This window comes from Syngnathus floridae, chromosome 1, assembly GCF_059516105.1.
Source record: "Syngnathus floridae isolate MCC-2025c chromosome 1, RoL_Sflo_1.0, whole genome shotgun sequence".
Classification (NCBI taxonomy): domain Eukaryota; kingdom Metazoa; phylum Chordata; class Actinopteri; order Syngnathiformes; family Syngnathidae; genus Syngnathus; species Syngnathus floridae.
In genome coordinates this window covers 4,613,451-4,632,232 of record NC_142413.1, presented here as the reverse complement: position 1 = coordinate 4,632,232, position 18,782 = coordinate 4,613,451, and the positions used below count along the sequence as shown (strand labels likewise).

Below are 18,782 nucleotides of genomic sequence, written 5' to 3'. Positions count from 1 at the left end.
TCCTCAGCCAGGCGATCTACTCAATCCAGAAGTGATTACCGCGTTAATACCATCTTCCATCTGCTCTCTGGGACTTTTTTTTTGGGGGGGTGGGGACTCATAACAATATCGAAATCAACCTTCAGAACATAGTAGATTGATCTCAATGGCACTGCCCAAACATTTTAAGCCATGTATCATTTCAACACACAGATGGCGTACTCTTTCTCAAATCAAAGCCTATCTGGAGGAAAACAGAGATCCGCCTCTCCCCATTGACCCGGACACAAAATCAAAACAATGTGCATTTAGAGCCAACGTTGTATTTAAGACAATTTAAAAAAGAAAAAAAAAAACATCCCAATTTGGTGCAGACACCACAGGGTTAGGGTTAGGGTTAGGCTTAGGAATCTTGCTTCCACTTGAGTTTTCACAATCCAACTCTTTACCGCCAATGACGTCGATAATCATCACAGTTCCAGGTGTGACGATGGCAAACAGATGGCAACGAGGAAAGCAAAATATGGACGCTGCCGGAGAGGTTCCTTCGCCGCAATTTGTTTAAGACGAGCCTCCCGCAATTTCAAATGACGCGCCTGAAAAAACAACTTCATTTCTGAGGGCTTCCTGGTGGCTAACCCTTCTCCCAAAGGCTCTCCTCCAGATAATCGTCTTTAATGGAGGGGGGTGGGGTGTTTATTTTTTTTTTCTCCCCCCCCCTGAGTCACAGGGAAGAGGCGCCTGCCAAACATGCGAGTGTCAAGAGCTCGCCGTAGTCAGGCGGCGGGTTGTGGCGGTCCTCAGACGAGAAGTGAATGGAGTTTGATTGGTCTGGGCAAACATCCTCATGGGGTACGTCTCGGAACAAAGAGAGCAATACACGCCTCTCTTGTCGAGGCAAATGCTCTCAGGGCTACAAGAACAAAAAGAATCACCGGCGCCGGTCTCGAGGTGCCTGATCTTAGCGAGACCTCAAACACCCGATGATAGATCGCTTTGCTCCTTGAATTCCAAGCAAGTCTTTCTTTTTTTTTTTTTTTTTTAAAAAAAGAAACATTATCCTGCTGTCATCCAGGGTAGCTTATATCTACAGTAATAAGGACACAGTAGGAATTTTTCTTTTTTTTTGTTTTAAATCTGGTTTTGTTGAACAGCCCAATGATGTAATCAAAGCAGCAATTTATTAATGAGAGGAAATGAATATTTATTATTAATTGAAGTAATATGTTTGTTTGTTCAGTCACGTATTAAAGTTATGAGACATATATCTTTATAGATTTAGGTAATAAAATTAGTCTGTTCATTCATTTGATAGTTTTCTTTGTGCCGGGATCTAATTGGGGAAAATGGCTTATTTATTGATTAGATTTTCACCCGACCTCAATTGTTTAGTCAAGGAGGAAGTGTCGAAATGAAACAAACAAAAGAATAAATATTTTGTGTATTTATCTTTTCATTTTGGGGTGTGTCTTGTGCCAGTATTAGATAAATCAAGTAAATAAAATATAAAGTGATATGGTACTTTAATCATCCAGTCATATATTTAACGTTTACTGATCAATTAAGATCATTAAATGTCTTTTTTTTTTTAGTCTGGGTCTACGTCTAAATAATATCTATGACAGAAATTAAAACATTGTGTCATTTCTTGTATTTCAAGTGAAATATAGAGAAATATGAAATGACTCAACGTCCATGTCAATGACTTGACATTTGATTTAATACAAAAGTACTTCACAGAAGCGGCTTGGTGAAAGCACTTGTACTGCTGTGTAGTAATCTAAAGCTGCTCTGGCCCCGGGCTCAAAGCGAACGAGGCGAATTAGGCCCTTCTGCTGCCGTCTCCGCCATTAAAAATGCACAACATGGAATTGGAGAAAAGGATTTGGATTGATACAAACGAGGGCTCAGGGATTAAACTGGAAAGAATAAGAGGTAATCTTGTCCATGAGGGCCGCCGCACATTTGATTCCAACCGAGTTCTCAGTCCAAGTCCCTAATTGCACTCCGGTGTGGTTCTACTGGTCCACTTGTGCCACAAACAAATGTTGGGCCCACTTGAAGCCAGGGAGGCGCTAATTGCATGGGGCCAGCACTGAGGAGCGCAACGCTGACGAAAATGTGCAGTCGTTTATTCCGGTGAGAGCGCGGCCAAATGAATCAATCAACAAAAGAATGCAATTTCGTCATAAATTGCGTGTGAATGCTGAAGAGCTCAACTGAGAAGCTGTGGGATTAATTACGGAAATGTAATTACGTCAAATATCATTCATTGTTGTCGCGTCGGCCCAGGAAGCCCCTTTGTCATTCATTAAAATAAAACAATTATATTATTATGTTACTTAACAGTATCATTGTGACACACACCTGTACATTTTGTTGTCTAGTTTTATTTAGCATGTTTTATTTTTATTTATTATAATTTATTGTTATTTATTTTTAGTATGTTTTATTTTTTTATCTATTGTATTTGTTTTCATTTATTTTACTTATTTTTATTTATTTCTATTTTACGATATTTTATTTATATTTATATTTTACGATATTTTATTTAGATTTCTTTTTCTATTTTTATTCCTTTTGATTTTGGCTTTGGCTCAACTCCACTGTGTTCCGGCAGGTCCATGTGGAAATCCTTTCTAAATTTCCCTTACCTGCCCAAATAAAGTTTAGGTAAATAAATTCTAAAGATTTCCCAGTCCTACGGGCTTCCTTGTAGTCTTTTGTTCTTGAGCTCTGACACGCAGTCATCCCAGCGATAAATTGTCTCAAAACAAGTTCCCAAATTGATGCCGCTCAGGTCGCCGCTCCCCCGTCGGCCGCGACCCATCACTCATTTTCCAATCTCGTTGCGGGAGTATCCATCACACTCGATGGCGCCGCTCAACTTTGGAGATGGTAACAGATTTTTAGCGGGATGGGCTTTAATTCATCTTTTAATGAGACGTGGCTATCATCATTCTCGCAGAGAGAGGCTTTTTTTTCTGATGTCACCGTTCAATTTGTCTGCTGACGAGTCGCCGAACTGTCCAGTCTGGAATTCTCCCCGCACTACCTGCCCCTCCCGATGGAGATATTTGCCTGGCAATACGAGATGATGTTATTCCACTTGCCAGCCTGAGGCATCAGCTGTGTGTGTGTTGGACGTCTGTCAGAGACCCCCCCCCTCCAACAACAACCCCCCTCCCCATTCCAACCAACTGGTTAAGGAATTCCGTGCCAGTCGCTTGGTGAGACCGGTCTCTGCTTCGTGTCCAAATTGATTGAGACTTTGGCACCCCTGAAGTAATCCGAGTGTGTCTTTTCCTCTTCAAATCATTATTTTGTTTTTCTCAAAACACCAAAATCAGTGCCTGAAAGCAATTTCACTTTGCTGACATGAAACTCCGCAGACATATCTATCACGAGTCAAAATCTCAAGAGGCTATGCCTGAAAAGACTTTGAACCAGTCTACATCAGAAATTCATAAAATCAATCCATCCATATTTTGACCCGGGGTCAGGTCTCAAGGGTGGCAACCTAAGCCGAGAATCCCGGACTTCCCACTTCATCTAAAATGCTGCCAGGCCTGCCGAGAAACACCTCACCATGAAGAACGCAGGTCTGGTGAAGTCACGAAATCTGGTCTTCCTAAGACTGTACTTCCTATGAACCCTTTGTAAATTGGAACAGCTGTGTTCACCCCGCCTACTTTGATGCATTTCCAAAATGAATCTTGGCATATTTTCCCAGCCAAGTTCACTAAAAACCAACTGATGAGTAATTGACAAGAACATCATTCGGGTATTCCTTGCTAAAGTATTTGTTGCGGTGACTGATGACAAAAACGGACAAAAGCGCCAATTGAGAATCGGCCACAGTGCGACTTTCGGGTCTGGTCCCAGTGGGACATGTCTGGGAGGTGTCCCGAGGCATCCCAACCACATGATCCAGATCTCGATACCGAGGTGTAGCAGCCGTGCTCCGAGCTGTTCCCGGATGACCGACGATTTGCCCCCTTATCTCTAAGCGAGAGCCACGACATCCCGCGGACGAAACTCATTTCGGCGGCTTGTATCCCAGATCTTGTTCCTTCCGTCACAACCCCGAGCTTCCGATCACATGTGAGAGTGTTAACGTAAATTGACTGATAAATCGAGCGCTTGGTTCCTTCTTCGCAATTATTACGGGCGCTGTATTGCTCCGCCGTGTCAAGGTTCTTTCACGAAGGCGAGATGAAAAATATTTCCTCCGGATTGCGAAAGGTGTCGTCCCTGACATAGAGACCTAAGTCACAGTTAAAAAAGAAGTCGGTGGGATTCTTGTTGACGCAAGCAACGTACGCGTCGTGTAATTTAGGCGAAGTTCTCCACGATGACGTTTCCATTGTGCCATTTGACAGTTAGCTCCCGCAATAGAAATAAACAAGGCAAAGTACATCTCTTGAGGCCTGACTTGACCTGGAAGTAAGTGAGGAGCAATTACGACTCCGATTTCAAGGGCTTGGATGCCACAGAAGCCAGTTTGCTCTTTTCAAAGCAGGAAACCGGAGGATTGTTTGACATTGTGTCACACCGCAACCAGATATGTCCGACATTGTTCCATCGGGAACACCTCAGCGTGGCTGAAACGGCTCGGGGCGATTATGAAAAACCGGATTTACGCCGACACATTTCTACGGACACACCTGAATGCTCCGGGAACAGTTTTATGCGCCTCTCCCCGAGGAAACGTCTGCTTTAGGATTTTAAAAGCCCATTTCACTCCACTGCCAGAGGCGAAATATTGTAGTTGAGCTGATTCGAGCCCAGGCAAAGATTGTGGACTTATTTATTGCTCTTTAGCTTGCGCAAGAATGCATTTAATAATATTATATTTTAAATTGCGTTCCTTTGTAAAGTTAATAATGCTGTATTTGTATCGACATAGCCGGCTTATAATGTCACCTAATGGAAATCGTAGTGGCCGTCTAGCTGCATTCGTAGACTTGAATACAATATGTGCGGTCTTCTCCTCTATTATTTGTTCAATAGAAAAACGATTCTGCTTTTATTATTGCACTGGCCAACACGGTACACTCACACAAGCCATTTGAATGCAGAAGGACAAAGGGCAACTTTCCGAGACGAGCAACGAGACTGAAAGAGACGCCGCGTCAAATTCAGGAACTTGAATCGATTCTACCAGGAGCGGACGAATGAAGTTTTCTCCAGTTATATGTGCGGGCCAGAGTCTGTCTATAGTATTTAGTTAAAAAGCCACATGTCATTTTTCAAACACTCACGACGGCTTTGAATAAATTATGCAGACTTTTTTTTTGTCCTTGTGCCAAACAGTGCATCTGCTGAATAGTAATGACCGGAGCGGCTGCAGAGTGCAGGCCAAGCAGCCTTTGGGACTGATGGACCAAAAAATGATTTTTACAAAAAATATATATAATTGTTTATAATGGAATTCAATTATATTTTATTTCATGAAGTAGCAATTTTTTTTTTAAAAAACACGGCATGAATTTTATTTCTTAAGTTGTACGTATTATTAATCATATGCAGTGATATTAGTTTGTTGACTTAGATTACATTTTATTATATTTTTACTCACAGCACGCATTTTATTTTATTTTCACTTTACAAATATAGTGCACTTTCAATTTAATTTTTATAGATGTTTCCCTAGTCTATTGTTCAGTTAAACGTTTTTAGTTCATAAATCTGCTATAAAAAAAGTCTGATTTTAATCAATATGTTTTAATTCTTTGTCTTTTTGGGGACGGGTGATGACATAGCACTAATATTATTTTTAATTAAATGTATTAAATTTATTTAATTAAATGTATTATATAGATTCGGGATGCAAATGCGATTAATTACCTTATTTGGAAATGCCCAGCCGGACAGTTGGCATCCAGTCAGGTGGCTCCCAGCATTCTTTTTATTCTGGTGAGGCAAAAAAAAAAACTGAATAGAATAGAGCTGAAGAGCGAAAGAATCCATTTTGTGAAACAACACAGGGACATCAGCACATAGAAAAGCACACATTGAAAATCCTGATAGCCATTTGCATTTGGAATTTCCTTTGGGTTCTCCTGATTAGAGTAAAAAAATGTTGCCATTTGAGCACATCTCCCACGACGGCCGTCACTCTGCCAGGAAATTAATGTATTGATTGAGGATTTTTTAGTCAATTCATCTGCCAATCATCTCTATGGCATAACTGAATCTGAGTGCGGAGGAGGGGGGGGGGCTTTGATTTATGCAAATGCTTCCCATCAATGGCAGCACTAATAGAAACAACACAAACTGTTTTGCTTCAGCAAATTACATTAAACCCAAGCCATGAGCCTACCAATGCGCCTTATTGAAACCAAATCTGATTTATCGTATTCATGCCGTGCTTCGAACAAATGTCAGCTCGTCCCCGATTCGTTTCTCTCGGTTTCGATTCAAGACATTTCCAGATTGGTGAAAAACGAGAAGGTAAAGTAAGAACGAATGATGTCGTCGGCGAGCACATCTGCTCGTCAGCGACTCCGCTGGAACCTGTCACATGCCCGGCAGGTTCCGGAAGCCAGGCAGATGGCGCGCGGCGCAATTAAGCCCCCGCCAAAAACCTCTCAATCAATCTCCGGGAGCTCCTGCATTGCGAGCATTTGTCCGTTCAACCAACGCGCCGCTCCGCCTTTTTTGTGTGAACCTTACTGGAGGCCAGCACAAGTGTTTCATTCACACCCAATTATTGTCAAGGGGATGCTATTACACGGCCCAAAGACAAAACGTAACGACAACAACAAAAAACTGAGCGCGAGACGTTCCTCTTTTGTTCTCGGCTTGTCTCGCGTAGCTCGCTTGATAAAAGAGAGGAAACACGATCGGGCATAACGGACAATGCGGACGCCGATTAGACCGGTCCAACTTTCAGTGCTTACTGTGTATTCGGAAACAGCCCATCAGCTGTTAACTCGTTGATATATTTATTATGTGCAGGGAAAAAAATGAGGTTTTTTTTAACTTAGAAAATTTTTAAAAACTGACTGAGTTTTCTTTCTGATATTTTCTTTTTAAAATTGAGAAATTATTTCATTTTCTTTCTTTCTTATTTGACCGGTCCAACTTTCAGTTCTTACTGTGTATTCGGAAACAGCCCATCAGCTGTTAACTAGTTGATATATTTATCATGTGCAGGAAAAAAAATGAGGTTTTTTTTTTTTTTTTTATTTAAAAAAATCTAAAAAAACTGACTGACTTTTCTTTCTGATATTTTCTTTTTAAAATTGAGAAATTATTTCATTTTCTTTCTTTCTTATTTGACCGGTCCAACTTTCAGTTCTTACAGTGTATTCGGAAACAGCCCATCAGCTGTTAACTAGTTGCTATATTTATCAAGTGCAGGAAAAAAAAAAAGAAAAAATTTAAATTTGAAAATATTTAAAAAAAAAAAAAAAAAACTGACTGACTGACGTTTCTTTCTGATATTTTCTTTTTCTTTTTAAAATTGACAAATTATTTCATTTTCTTTCTTATTTGGGGGTAAAATCCCTGATATATTTTATTTTATTTATCGCATAAAAAAACATTTCTTCGAGATTTAATGCCAATATATCGTGTGTATGCAAGTTAAATTCTGAACAAACATGGGAATGATTTTTCGCCGCGCGTCTTTGCAGCCTGAAATAAAGCAGGTGAGCGTTTGACAAAAGCGGAAGAAATTTCGTCTGTCATCACGGGCTCACGTTGCATACCTATCAGCCGAATGTTTTTACACCGTCAATGAGATTAGCCATGTGTACTCTCCACCGAGCGTGTACATATTGAAGGGGGGGTTTAACCGAGCTCGACGGGAACACAAAAGCTGGCGCTGGTGACTAAATGTTTGCACGGGACAGATCAGGCGTGCCCTGCGTACGCCGCAACACCTGCATTCTGGGGAAAACACGTTTTTCCGGGAGGGAATTAGTGGGATTCTGATGAATGAACAAAGACAGACGTGAGTAACCCCGGCACCAATATACAGCTTATCTGCGGACTAAAGTTGCACAAAAGACAACTGATAAGCTCAGCAGAAGGAGGAATGGCGGGGAGAACGAAAAGGCCGGGTCAAGACGGCGCGGGGTCAGTTAAGCATTGACTAGAGCATAGTTGAGGATCTGTGTCATGTTTCTTATTAAGGCTCGGGGCGGTGAACGCAACGCTAAGCAGGGTGAAAGCAAGCCGTTGTGTTTGGTCTTTAAGGAAGGGTGATACTCGCCGGCTTGTGTGCATGTGGCTAAAATTAGCTCATCTGTTAGCTTTTAACTAGGTGGTCTGCTACATTTCACCTCACATCTTACCAACGCTTCTTACGAATAATAAATATAATGTTAAAGTAATTACCTTTGGCAGTTCAGGTTTACTTTCACACTAGATATACAACACAAAGATTTACACGTTATATATCAAAAAAAAAATCCATGTTGCCTTAAAAACAGCCCCTCGCTAACCTTGCATTACGGTTAAATTTGAACACAAACAGTGAAGCAACACATGCAGACAGACAATGCCAAAATACCGACAGCCATGTTTTCTTAACCCTTTATCAAAGACAACTAATATAACAGCAACTTACTGAGTAGTAGTGAAAGAAGTCGAGTCTACTCTTGTTTTTTTTTTTTGCATGACTCTACTGTACTGAACCCCCGGTGGCCAAAAAGGGTACACAAAAGATTTCCAAGTGAGTGTCAACTGAGCACAACAAAGTTTGGAGTGCTATTTTTGCTGATTATAAAACAAAATCCAACATTTATGTAATTGAGGAAGAAAGGCTGGAACAGATTAATGGCATTTCCATTCATTTCAACGAGGAAAAACGATTTGAGATACTGCTATGTGCCTTATTAAGAAACACTATGTGGCTCCATCTTACTGAGGCTATGCTTTTAATTAATGTTATGCATCTTACTAATTTAAGCTTGTAGCCAAAGGAAGAAGTCTCCATTGTGTATTTTTGCTACTTCTCATGATTTTTTTTCAGAAAGTAACGAGCAACTGCCAGCGCGAGTCGAATATGAACAAAATTCCTCCCAGCTTGTCACATCGCATTGCAGCCGATGCGGCGTCAAGAAGTTGTCCTTCTTAAAGCCGCCGCCTCCGCAAAAAGCTTTCATTGAGGTTGCATACTTGCTTAAATACGCCATGACAGGGCAAGCTTGATTCACTCGACAGTGATGACGGAGAAGCGGAGCGAGAAAAGAAAGTCAACAGTGCATATTTCTCCTGAAAGGTAAAGTGTTAAGTTAGGCTACTCGGCGGGGACGTTGATCATCGGCCCGGCTCGCTCTATATATTGATTAAACCATCCATCACTTAAACGCTACAAGACATTATTTCTAATTAAAAAGTAAGTCATAAATTGCACTCTTTATTGCCAGACTGGGCTTGTAAATAAAACTTCAGGGGAGGGTGCAACCACATTGCAGCCTCCCCTGCGTCCTCCCGCGAAAAAAAAAAAAAAAGGAGAAAAGGTTTGCGTACGGGAGAGATAAACAGATGCAAATCAATCATTTCTGCAGGCAGTTGTTTTTACAGCTTTGGGAGCAGTAAAATTTAACAAATATGTAAATCTGATGTAAAAGGATGCCTGTGACTATGAGGTCATGTCAGCCAATCAGAAGCAGAGACATTAGTAAATACAATTTTGCAATTTCAGCACATCTTACTTTGCACCTTTAAAATCAAATATCGCCACTGTAGCGCCTGACGCTCATTTTTAACGTAAAAAATCCAGCGGAGGGTGGAATGAGATTGCAGCCTCCCTCGTTCTCGCCCCGGCTTAGGGATATAATGAAAATAAAATATAAAAAAAAAAGTACAGACGGGTACGTCGGCACCGTCGGGATACTTACGGCAGAGGTAAACAGATGCAAATCAATAATTTCCGCAGGTAGTTGTTTTTACGGCTTTGGGAGCAGGGGATTGAGCAAATATGGAAATTCAATGTTGGTACTGGGGGGGATGTAAAAAGGATCTTGACGGTGATGTATGATGATGAGGGGCTCATGAAACTGCGCCGACGCACTCCAGCAAGCCTCTTTTACCTGACAAACAACCGTTTTGCCAGCCGAGACGGGATTTAACGCAGTCTTTTTTTTTTTTTTTCTGGTAGCCTCTGTCGTGTCCACCTCGCAGTAGAGGACACTTCACACCCGACAGCTTCTGATTACCGCTGCTTGTCAGGTAGCAAATTCAACAATATCCCAACCCACCCCCCCTCCCCCAAAGCCCCCACCACCGCGTTACCCAGTTGTGGCGGAGTGGCAGGCAATTTTTCGAGGGAAAGGATTTGGGATTTCTCACCTTAAAATGGAAACGGGGTGAAGGAAAATGAAAAAGAAGTCACGGGCGAGGCAAAGTATGTGCAATCATTATTCATCTGGCTTTAGTCGGTGGATTTTTTTCCACTTTATACTTGAGCTGGATGAAAAATGCTTTTCACCTGAAAGAAAGGCCTTGGAGTCGTTTTAGGTTTCAAATTGTGGCCATGGACTTAGAAGTGAATTTGTCTACCGCTGCATTATGTTGCTAACCAAAACAGCAGCACCTAACTATCTAGTCAGTCAGGCCTGACTCACAAAAAAAGCTTATGAAATGTATCCTTGGTAGCCAATCGAACGCTGGAAGAAAGTTGATTTTGAAAAAAGCTCAAAATTAAAAAGTTTTTGACAAAGTACAAGCTCTCTGCAGGAATAAAAAAAAAATGCAGACTGAAATTTGGGAGGCTTCTCTGTCATGCATAGACCCACAAAAAAAGTCTAAAGGTCCAAAGCTAAAAAAGAAAAGTTGAAAATATTGCTTTGAAGCTGACATTTTGGTTTACGACCACACTAGTTAATGCAGCAAAATCAGCCAGTTTGAGTTTTCAACAAAAAATTTGGAAAGCTTCTCAGTCATGTGATGTGTAGTAGACCCACAAAACAGGAAGCCCTGCAGCCACTTTGCTCATCTTTGATTTTGAATGGTACAACTTTGCATGACTGCCCATAATACCCTACGAGGAAATTAAAATTTGCCTCATGTTATCTTAAAGCGCCACCATTTGTTTGCACATCGGTATTTCAGCCCAGGTGTCACCAAATCATGCAAAACAGGTCGTTTGCATTGAAAGGGAAACCTTTTCGCGGGCCCCCAAAGCATCAGTGTGCGCTCACCGATTTGAACGGCGTCCAGAGCCGCCGGGTCGCTTTGGTTACCCGGGCAACGGCAGCAGGCGAGGAAGCAGCGGGTCCCGTCGCACGGATACCGAGTCGAGCATCACAAGCCTTCTAAGTGACCATGTTTGTCTGAAGGCACACAGTGCTTAATGAAGAGCCACGCTCATAAAGACACATCAATGCGCAAAGTGGCGTTGCCGTGACAACAGCAGCCAGATGAAATTACGCTCGAGTTTGTCTGTCATTTGATCCCGATGAGCAAACTGTTGGTAATGGCTGTAAACGTGTTGTTAACATTTTGACTCAGGTGTCTTTGGCTACTTAAACTTGGCAGCAACGCCACACTGTGAGGTAATTTCAGCCGGTGAGACGACGGGAGAAAGTCAAGTTTGAAAAAAGCTCAAAGGCAAAAAGGATTTGACAAAGAACAAGCTCCTTGCAGGATTTTTTTTTTTAAAAAAAGCTTTTTTCTGCTGTCAGTACCCATTCATTTGATGTGTACCGTCAAGCAACAACTGTTCATGCTAGGCCCGACGCCGTTGTGTTCGCGTGCCGGCTGACTTGACTCGTGCCAGTATATATTACCGTCACAAACTGTTGCCAACAATATTGACACGTCATCCAGAAATCAATCAAATTAATTAAAGATGCTAACAAAACTAATTAATTACACTGACAACGTGTTATACGGCGTTAGCAGCTAGCAGCTAAGTGAGTGCGGCCTTTTTCAATGGCGGCTGATTTGGACGAGGCGGGAGAACAGCGTCGAGGACGAGACGTTGGCAAAAATTCGAAGCAGATTTACGGTGTCCTACCGCTTTCGCTTTTATTCAAATGTTTTATTTTCACCTTGCGCCTAATGACATTACTCCTTCGTCAGCAACATTTCCCGCCCTTGCGCTTTCTTCTTTTTATTTATTTTTTTGGAAATGCAAATGAATTCACGTGTACTAATATGGGATTACCCCGGAATGCGTCTGCAGCCGAGCGTGGGTAGCCCCCCTCCGAAAGCCGCCAGCCCCCCGCGCTGTCGTGAAAACACAATACGAGCCCCCCGTTGACTTATCAAAAGAGCTGATATGGCATTTTCGCCCCCGGTGCCACTTTTTATGCCTTGTTCCCGTTGAATACGGCATCGTAAAAAAACAGGCATAAAACCTCAATGGAGGGCTCGGGGAGCAATGTAAACAATGTATGCGGCTAAAATATGCACGGCCACTGGGAAGGGAATGCGAAATATGGTATAGTTTGTGCGGGCCCAAGCAAAGTTCCTACCTTGGCACGAGCTCGCCGCGTCAGTTGCCGGTCATCACCTTCCGCATCACCAAGCCACACCATCCATCCTAAAAAGCCCACACACAAAGAACAACTTTTCAAATATTATTCAAACTATATTCACCTAAAAATTAAATTGAAACTGAGAATGTATCAAATGAATGTTATCGATAACTTCATCTGAGGAACAATTTTCAAATTTTGAGGAAGAATTGTTTTTCTAGGGACCTAAATCAAATACAGCGATCCCTCGCTACTTCGCGTTTCGTTTATCACGGATTTTTTTTCCAAAATTAAAAAAAACATTTAGAAGTCAAAATAAAACCTCTAAATTGAGGAAACGTGTCTAACCTTTAGTACAATGTAGTATTGCTCCAAATGTTCCAAATGTTTATTGGTCAAAGTTTCGATCCCAAACAGTTCATGTCACGCATTTGCGATGACCTTTCTGTCGCTGTTCCGAACAAAGTTACGAAAAATGCATGTTTGTCTATTTTTTGGGGGTGGGGTCTTATTTTTTGTCAGCAATTATGAAGTGAGGTCTTCATAAATCTGTGGCGGTTCCCGCAGCGGTGACAAAGCCGCCATGCGCCGCTTTGTAAATCCAGGTCGCATCGGCTTTTTAATGGCTGATTTATTGAGGCTCAACGGGGGTTCGGCGATGGGCCTGAGCGACAAAGAGCCTGTTTTAAAGTGCATTAGCGCCACGCAGTAAATATCCCGTACGGCATATTAGCATTTTAATGGCGGCCATCCACACTCACCTTTCAGGGGCCGTGTTGTTTTCCCCTCACTCTGTCCGCATTAGTGTCGGGCCGTCTCGCTGTTATCACTTATAGTTTCTATGACTAACTGATGTCTTAAAAAAAAGCTCAAGTGGCGTCTGTAAATCTGAGCTCCTGAGTTTTTTAAGAGCGCAAATACTGCAAACAGGCACACAATTTCTTCCCAAAGGGTTTTTTTTTTAGTCATGAACTCAAATGACATTTGTAAAGATGACAGTGGCTGTGTTGATTTTGATTTAACAAAAAAAAGAGAGTAAAAGAGAGTAAAAGTCCAAAGTGCACACACAGTTTCTCAGAAAACTGCTTTGGTGAGTTATATTTGTTTTCCTAAATGTGTAACTTAGTAAATTGAGACCAGATGTGGCATCAGTAAAGCTGAATTTCTAAGCTGTTTGAAAATGTAATTTAAAAAAAAAAAATCACAGCAGGGTTTTTTGAGTCTTGTTTGTTTTACTTGATGTAGTACATTATGTCTACAAGTGAAGCTAAAATATACACTGGCACTTTAAAGTCTCTTCGTACATTTTAAATAAATGCATTACTCATGTCAAATAGACTGAAAATGAAACCTAAAGAAATAATTCAAACTCAAGCGTGAACAATCTTCCAACAAAAGTCGCTATTCAGTGACACGAATAAACAAAAGGTCAACACAGACAAGAAATAAAGTTGTTTTTTTTTTTTTAAAGAAAAGTGTGTATTTATTCTCTGCAGTGTAGCAGAAAATTTACAAAAAGCGCCATTCACGCGCTCAATACTCTAAAAGCCTTTTCCGCATCAAGGACACAACATAGTCAAACTATCAAGATGAAAAGAAGCACGGACTACTCAGGCAAACATTCATATGGCCTCCGGGCAAAAATTGCAAATATTCCTTTTCCGGGGAGCCTCCCATCACGAAGCTCTCGTCAGGAAACTCGGGAAATGTAAAAACATACGAGAACATATGAGAACGCGCCGTGTGGCCGATCCCGGTCGAGAGCCTGCCGTGCGTTTCTCTATAAAAGCATTTACTGAGCCATAAGCACCGCGGGCCTGCCGAAAGCTCATCAAAGTGTGGCTTATTTTATCAGCCGAGTGGAAAATGTGCTGAGAGTCGGGCAGCGGTGGCGGAAGGCGAACGCCAAGCGGGGGGGCATCTCGTCGGTGTGAGCAACAAAGTGAGTATTGGCGGCCGCTTCCGACTAAAGATACAAATGGGCCAAAAGAAACAACCCTGTTGAAGCCACACGGTAATTGACAGGTTGGTTTGATTCAAAGTAAACGCAAAGCATCCTAACAATCCCATAATGCGGGAAAATAGCTTTGAATAGTGGCCATAATGGCCACCTGAATATAGGCCACAACAGCTAACATTCGAGGAAAATCCTGTTTTGTTCATATATAAGTCGCACTGGACTATAAGACGCGAGTGTTTTATTTCAATATGTAAGAGAATATGCACAAATCATACAATATCATAAAAAGTATGAGAGATTCATAGCAGGGTTCAAAGCTTGTGCAAAAAGTAGCGGCTTATAGTACGGAAAATACGGTAGTTCTTGTAAAGATACAACTTGATTTTCATAGTGTGACTATTCTCATATATCCAGAACTTATAACTTCCATCCATCCATCCATCCATCCATTTTCTATAACTTGAAATTTGTTTTTGCAATTTTTCCGGGCATTTTTCTCTTCGCAAACTAGAACAAATTTTTTTTTGCATTTTTTTTTTTCCCACAAAAGTATGACTAATTTTTTTTTGCAAATGTTCTTGCAAATCTATGCCGATTTCTTGGGGCATTTTTCCTCCCCGCAAAATTATGACTAATATTTGTTTTTGCAATTTTTTCCCAGCAAACCTATGGCTACTTTATTTTGCAATTTTTTCCCCGCAAAGCTATGCCATTTTTTTTTTTTTTGCAATTTTCTCCTCGCAAATCTATGACAATTTTGAGAGGCTTATTTTTCTCCTCGCAAATCTATGACCAAATGTGAATCTTGAGTCTTTTGAATTATAAAGCCACAAGTTCATTCTTATTAAATTCCGACTTGCTTCCTATAACTGTTATTCATCTCATAAAATTGAAGTAAAGACTCCTTTTTCCCGCATAAAGCCGCAACTTCATTTTTTCGCCCATGTGTGACACACTCAGTCACCGATGGCTCCTTTCTAAAACAAGATGTCAAAACTGAACACACACGCCGTTTATCGTGGCTGTGGAATATTATTATGCGAGTCACATTTGTCTTTATTTGGAATACGTGCATACCCGAGCACTGTGATCAACCTTGTAGAAGAACATAAAAGTCAATAGAGGGGAAAATTGTACAGGTGACACGAGTGGGGACTTGACACCCGAGGTTCTCCTCGACGTGATGTGGGAGATGGGGAGGAGGTGCACGTCATACGCATGTACAATAAACATTCGACTTTTGGCAGCGTTTGTTCCGTCGGGGGTCAAGGCCGTTCGGTTACGGGCCGAGACGGGGGAGGACGCACTCCACACGAGTACTGCGAGACGAGGATTAGTATCGTCGGGCTGGTGAGTCATGCAAGTGCTCTCCACATGTGTAGTTAGACACACACACACACACACACACACACAAAACTGATTAAGAGCAAATAAAGTCTGGAAGCAAAGACTTTAAGATTAAGCCAGCAAAATGCCAGAAAACACAGACAGGCAGCGATAGACTTGTTATCACTTAAGCACACAATAAAACACTCCTGCAATTAAGTCATAGGAGGGCGAAAATAAAGTTGTTATTGAATGGGAACAAAGTCCAAATGTGAGATTTATAAGAATATAATTGTAATATTAAAAGAAGAATGTTGCCATCCGAGCCCAGAATTTTAGTGTATGTGGTGAAAGGAAATTCTTTTATAATGACATCATCTTCAGGATCGCAATTACAGCCTTGACTTTATTGGTATGATGCCCACAAATGAATTTTTGTTCATGTATAACTTTGTTATGGAAAAATCACGCATTATTTTGATAAAAAAAAACATGATTTTATTGGTGGAAAAGTTCAACTTAATTTGGGTAAAATTTTGATTTTTTTTTCAGCTTGTAAAATTAAGATTTGTACTCGACTTTATTCTTGTTGTCAAAGTATCACTTTCCTTTATCCTCATGAATCTATGACTTTGAATATTTTTTTTTAGAAAAACACTGCAACATTGTTGCAAAAGTATGACTTCATTTTTTTAAAGCCTCCCTCAACTTCCTCCGTGTCAACATTACGACATTATTAAACCACATCTTAATTCTCATAAAAGCCACAGCTTCATGCTTGGCATGGTATGACTTCAATATTGCAAAGCCACAACTTCATTCTTGTAAAAGTACAACTTTTATCTCATAAAATTAATATTTATTAACACAATGCAACAACTTTATTCTTGTAAAGTCTCAACTTCATTGTGGAAAAAAATTATGACTACCATCTAGCAAAAAACGACAATATAAGAAAATTGTAAAATTAGCCCCGCCCCCTCCCCTCAACCCCCACTTTTTCTCCTTCTCACAAGGCTCCTGTGATATCTCGGTTGTCTCCTTCTGCGTCTGAATAGCCGCATTGTGCTTTTGCTTATTCCAAATGTGCGGACCTTTCAGGCCCTCCGCACACCTGTCAAGCCATGTCCTTGCCGCCTCGGACCCCCTCCCCCTCCCACCGGCGAAACACATGCTTATTGAGCCCACGCGTTCCAGCACACACAGGTAAAATCAAATAAACACACGTACACACAGGCTTTATTGGAAACACACGCCGGTGGCACCCTCCCATCGCCAAGGATGTGCCTCCGAACTTGCCTGGGGTCAAATTGCATGCGGGGTGGGGGTCAGGATTGCGGTAGGGGAGGGGGGGGCGAACCAGGGCACACACACGCCAGCGGAAAACACAATTCAGAAGTAAACGACTCGTAACTCGAGCCAGACTTTAAATCGTTTGCAGATTGTCTGCCTCGTGGCGGGCTCATATCGAGTGAGTCATGCCATCAGAAAGCAAATGCCTCCCGCAAAGAAAAGCCGTATCTCCATTCATACCGCCGCACTGAGGCAGATGACTACTGAACTTAAGTCAGTCAAATGAGGCCACAAGAAGATACAATTGTCAGGGAACAAAGTAGGAATATGAGGGAATTGTACTGAATTTACTGGGCTGACGTTGCAGTTTTAAAACTAAAAAAACAGACACCTGAAGAAATCAAGGACCTTAAGCCCTAACACAAACTTGAAGCCACCAAAAATAACACCTAATAGAACCTAACCTAATCCTAACTGGTCAATTAGCATATTTTCCGGACTATAAGGCGCAGCGGACTATAAGGCGCAGCTTCAATGATTGGCCCATTTTAAAACTTTGTCCTTATATAAGGCGCACCGGACTATAAGGCGCACCCTTAATGCATCATGTCCAATCTTTAATCCAAATCAAATCATTCTCCATTTTATTTTTTTTATTTCAACTTCAGACGCAACAAATTACTTTATAATCACAAAATAATGATCCATAGTCTTTTTGATTCATGATTCATAGGCTTCAGCGGGCCACTTATGATTGATTTCATGACACAATGCTTCAGGCCATTTTAAATTTAGGAATTTGGTCCATATATAAGGCGCACCGGACTATAAGGCGCATTGTCGGCTTTTGAGAACATTTTTGGTTTTTAGGTGCGCCTTATAGTCCGGAAAATGCTAATCCTAACTGACCCATGAAATCAACCCTACCCTAACCCACAAACCAAAAACTAATCAAACCCTAAACTGAACCATAACCCTAAACTCAAGCCAAATCAATCTACAGTCCACCACCTCCACAAAAAAAAAAAATCCCAACAAATAACCGCCAAGCACAGTCTGAACTGCGGAGCAATGACTTACCGACAGCATTTAAACCAAAAATACTGCCACCGTGAAGAAAAACGGAGCCTTCCTTTCAGACATAAATCTATCCGGCAGTTCATGTATCAGAGAACAATAGCGCGCCAACGTCTTTGTTGAAATGTAATAAGCAATTGTGGCGAGACCCAAATTAATGATACATGAGTTGTGGATCGTCGTACTTAATGATGTCACCGGTCGGACACTAACCTTTAAACCTCTCGACTTGCTTGCGGGCCGCAATGTCCGTTTCTGCGTGGAGTGCATCGGAGATAACCTTCACCTACATATGCTGGCTGTTTCATACAACACACGGGAGAGCAGCGCCGATGAAACCTCCCGAGGCCTCAAGGCTATCTGTCCACTAAATCATATTTGTAGATTCATATTAAACACGCAGCCCCGAGGAGAAAGTCGGAGGGAGCGGCGGCACGGAATGATAGGCATCGGCGTACCGCGGGAAAGTCCACGCCGCATTACTGCATGCTAGGGCAGCGTTTTGACAGCATCTGCTTTCAAGTAACGAGGAGAATCATGTTGTGTTTGAATAAAACACGAGGCCAAACAACATCCCGGATTGGCTCGACGAAATCTGGATAGCAACAACCGACGGAATTGTCCGTTGAATTGTGATCATTAGATTAGATTCAGTCATGTTTTTGTCAAGGAAAAAATTGTATTTATCGAAAGCGGTTTTATAGTGA

General features: G+C 41.5%; 1 protein-coding gene across 10 annotated transcripts in view; it reads right to left on the bottom strand.

Annotated features, from left to right (window-relative positions):
• LOC148403499 (adhesion G protein-coupled receptor L3-like) overlaps nt 1-18,782 on the bottom strand; it is a 90,503-nt gene that overhangs the window by 63,434 nt on the left and 8,287 nt on the right. For all 10 annotated transcript variants that reach the window (XM_088373021.1, XM_088373040.1, XM_088373030.1 and 7 more), the window contains exons 2-3: nt 12,417-12,484; nt 5,830-5,895 (exon numbers count right to left, since the gene is read on the bottom strand). The gene's annotated coding sequence lies outside the window, so the exon portion shown is untranslated. The remainder of the gene's footprint in view (nt 1-5,829; nt 5,896-12,416; nt 12,485-18,782) is intronic.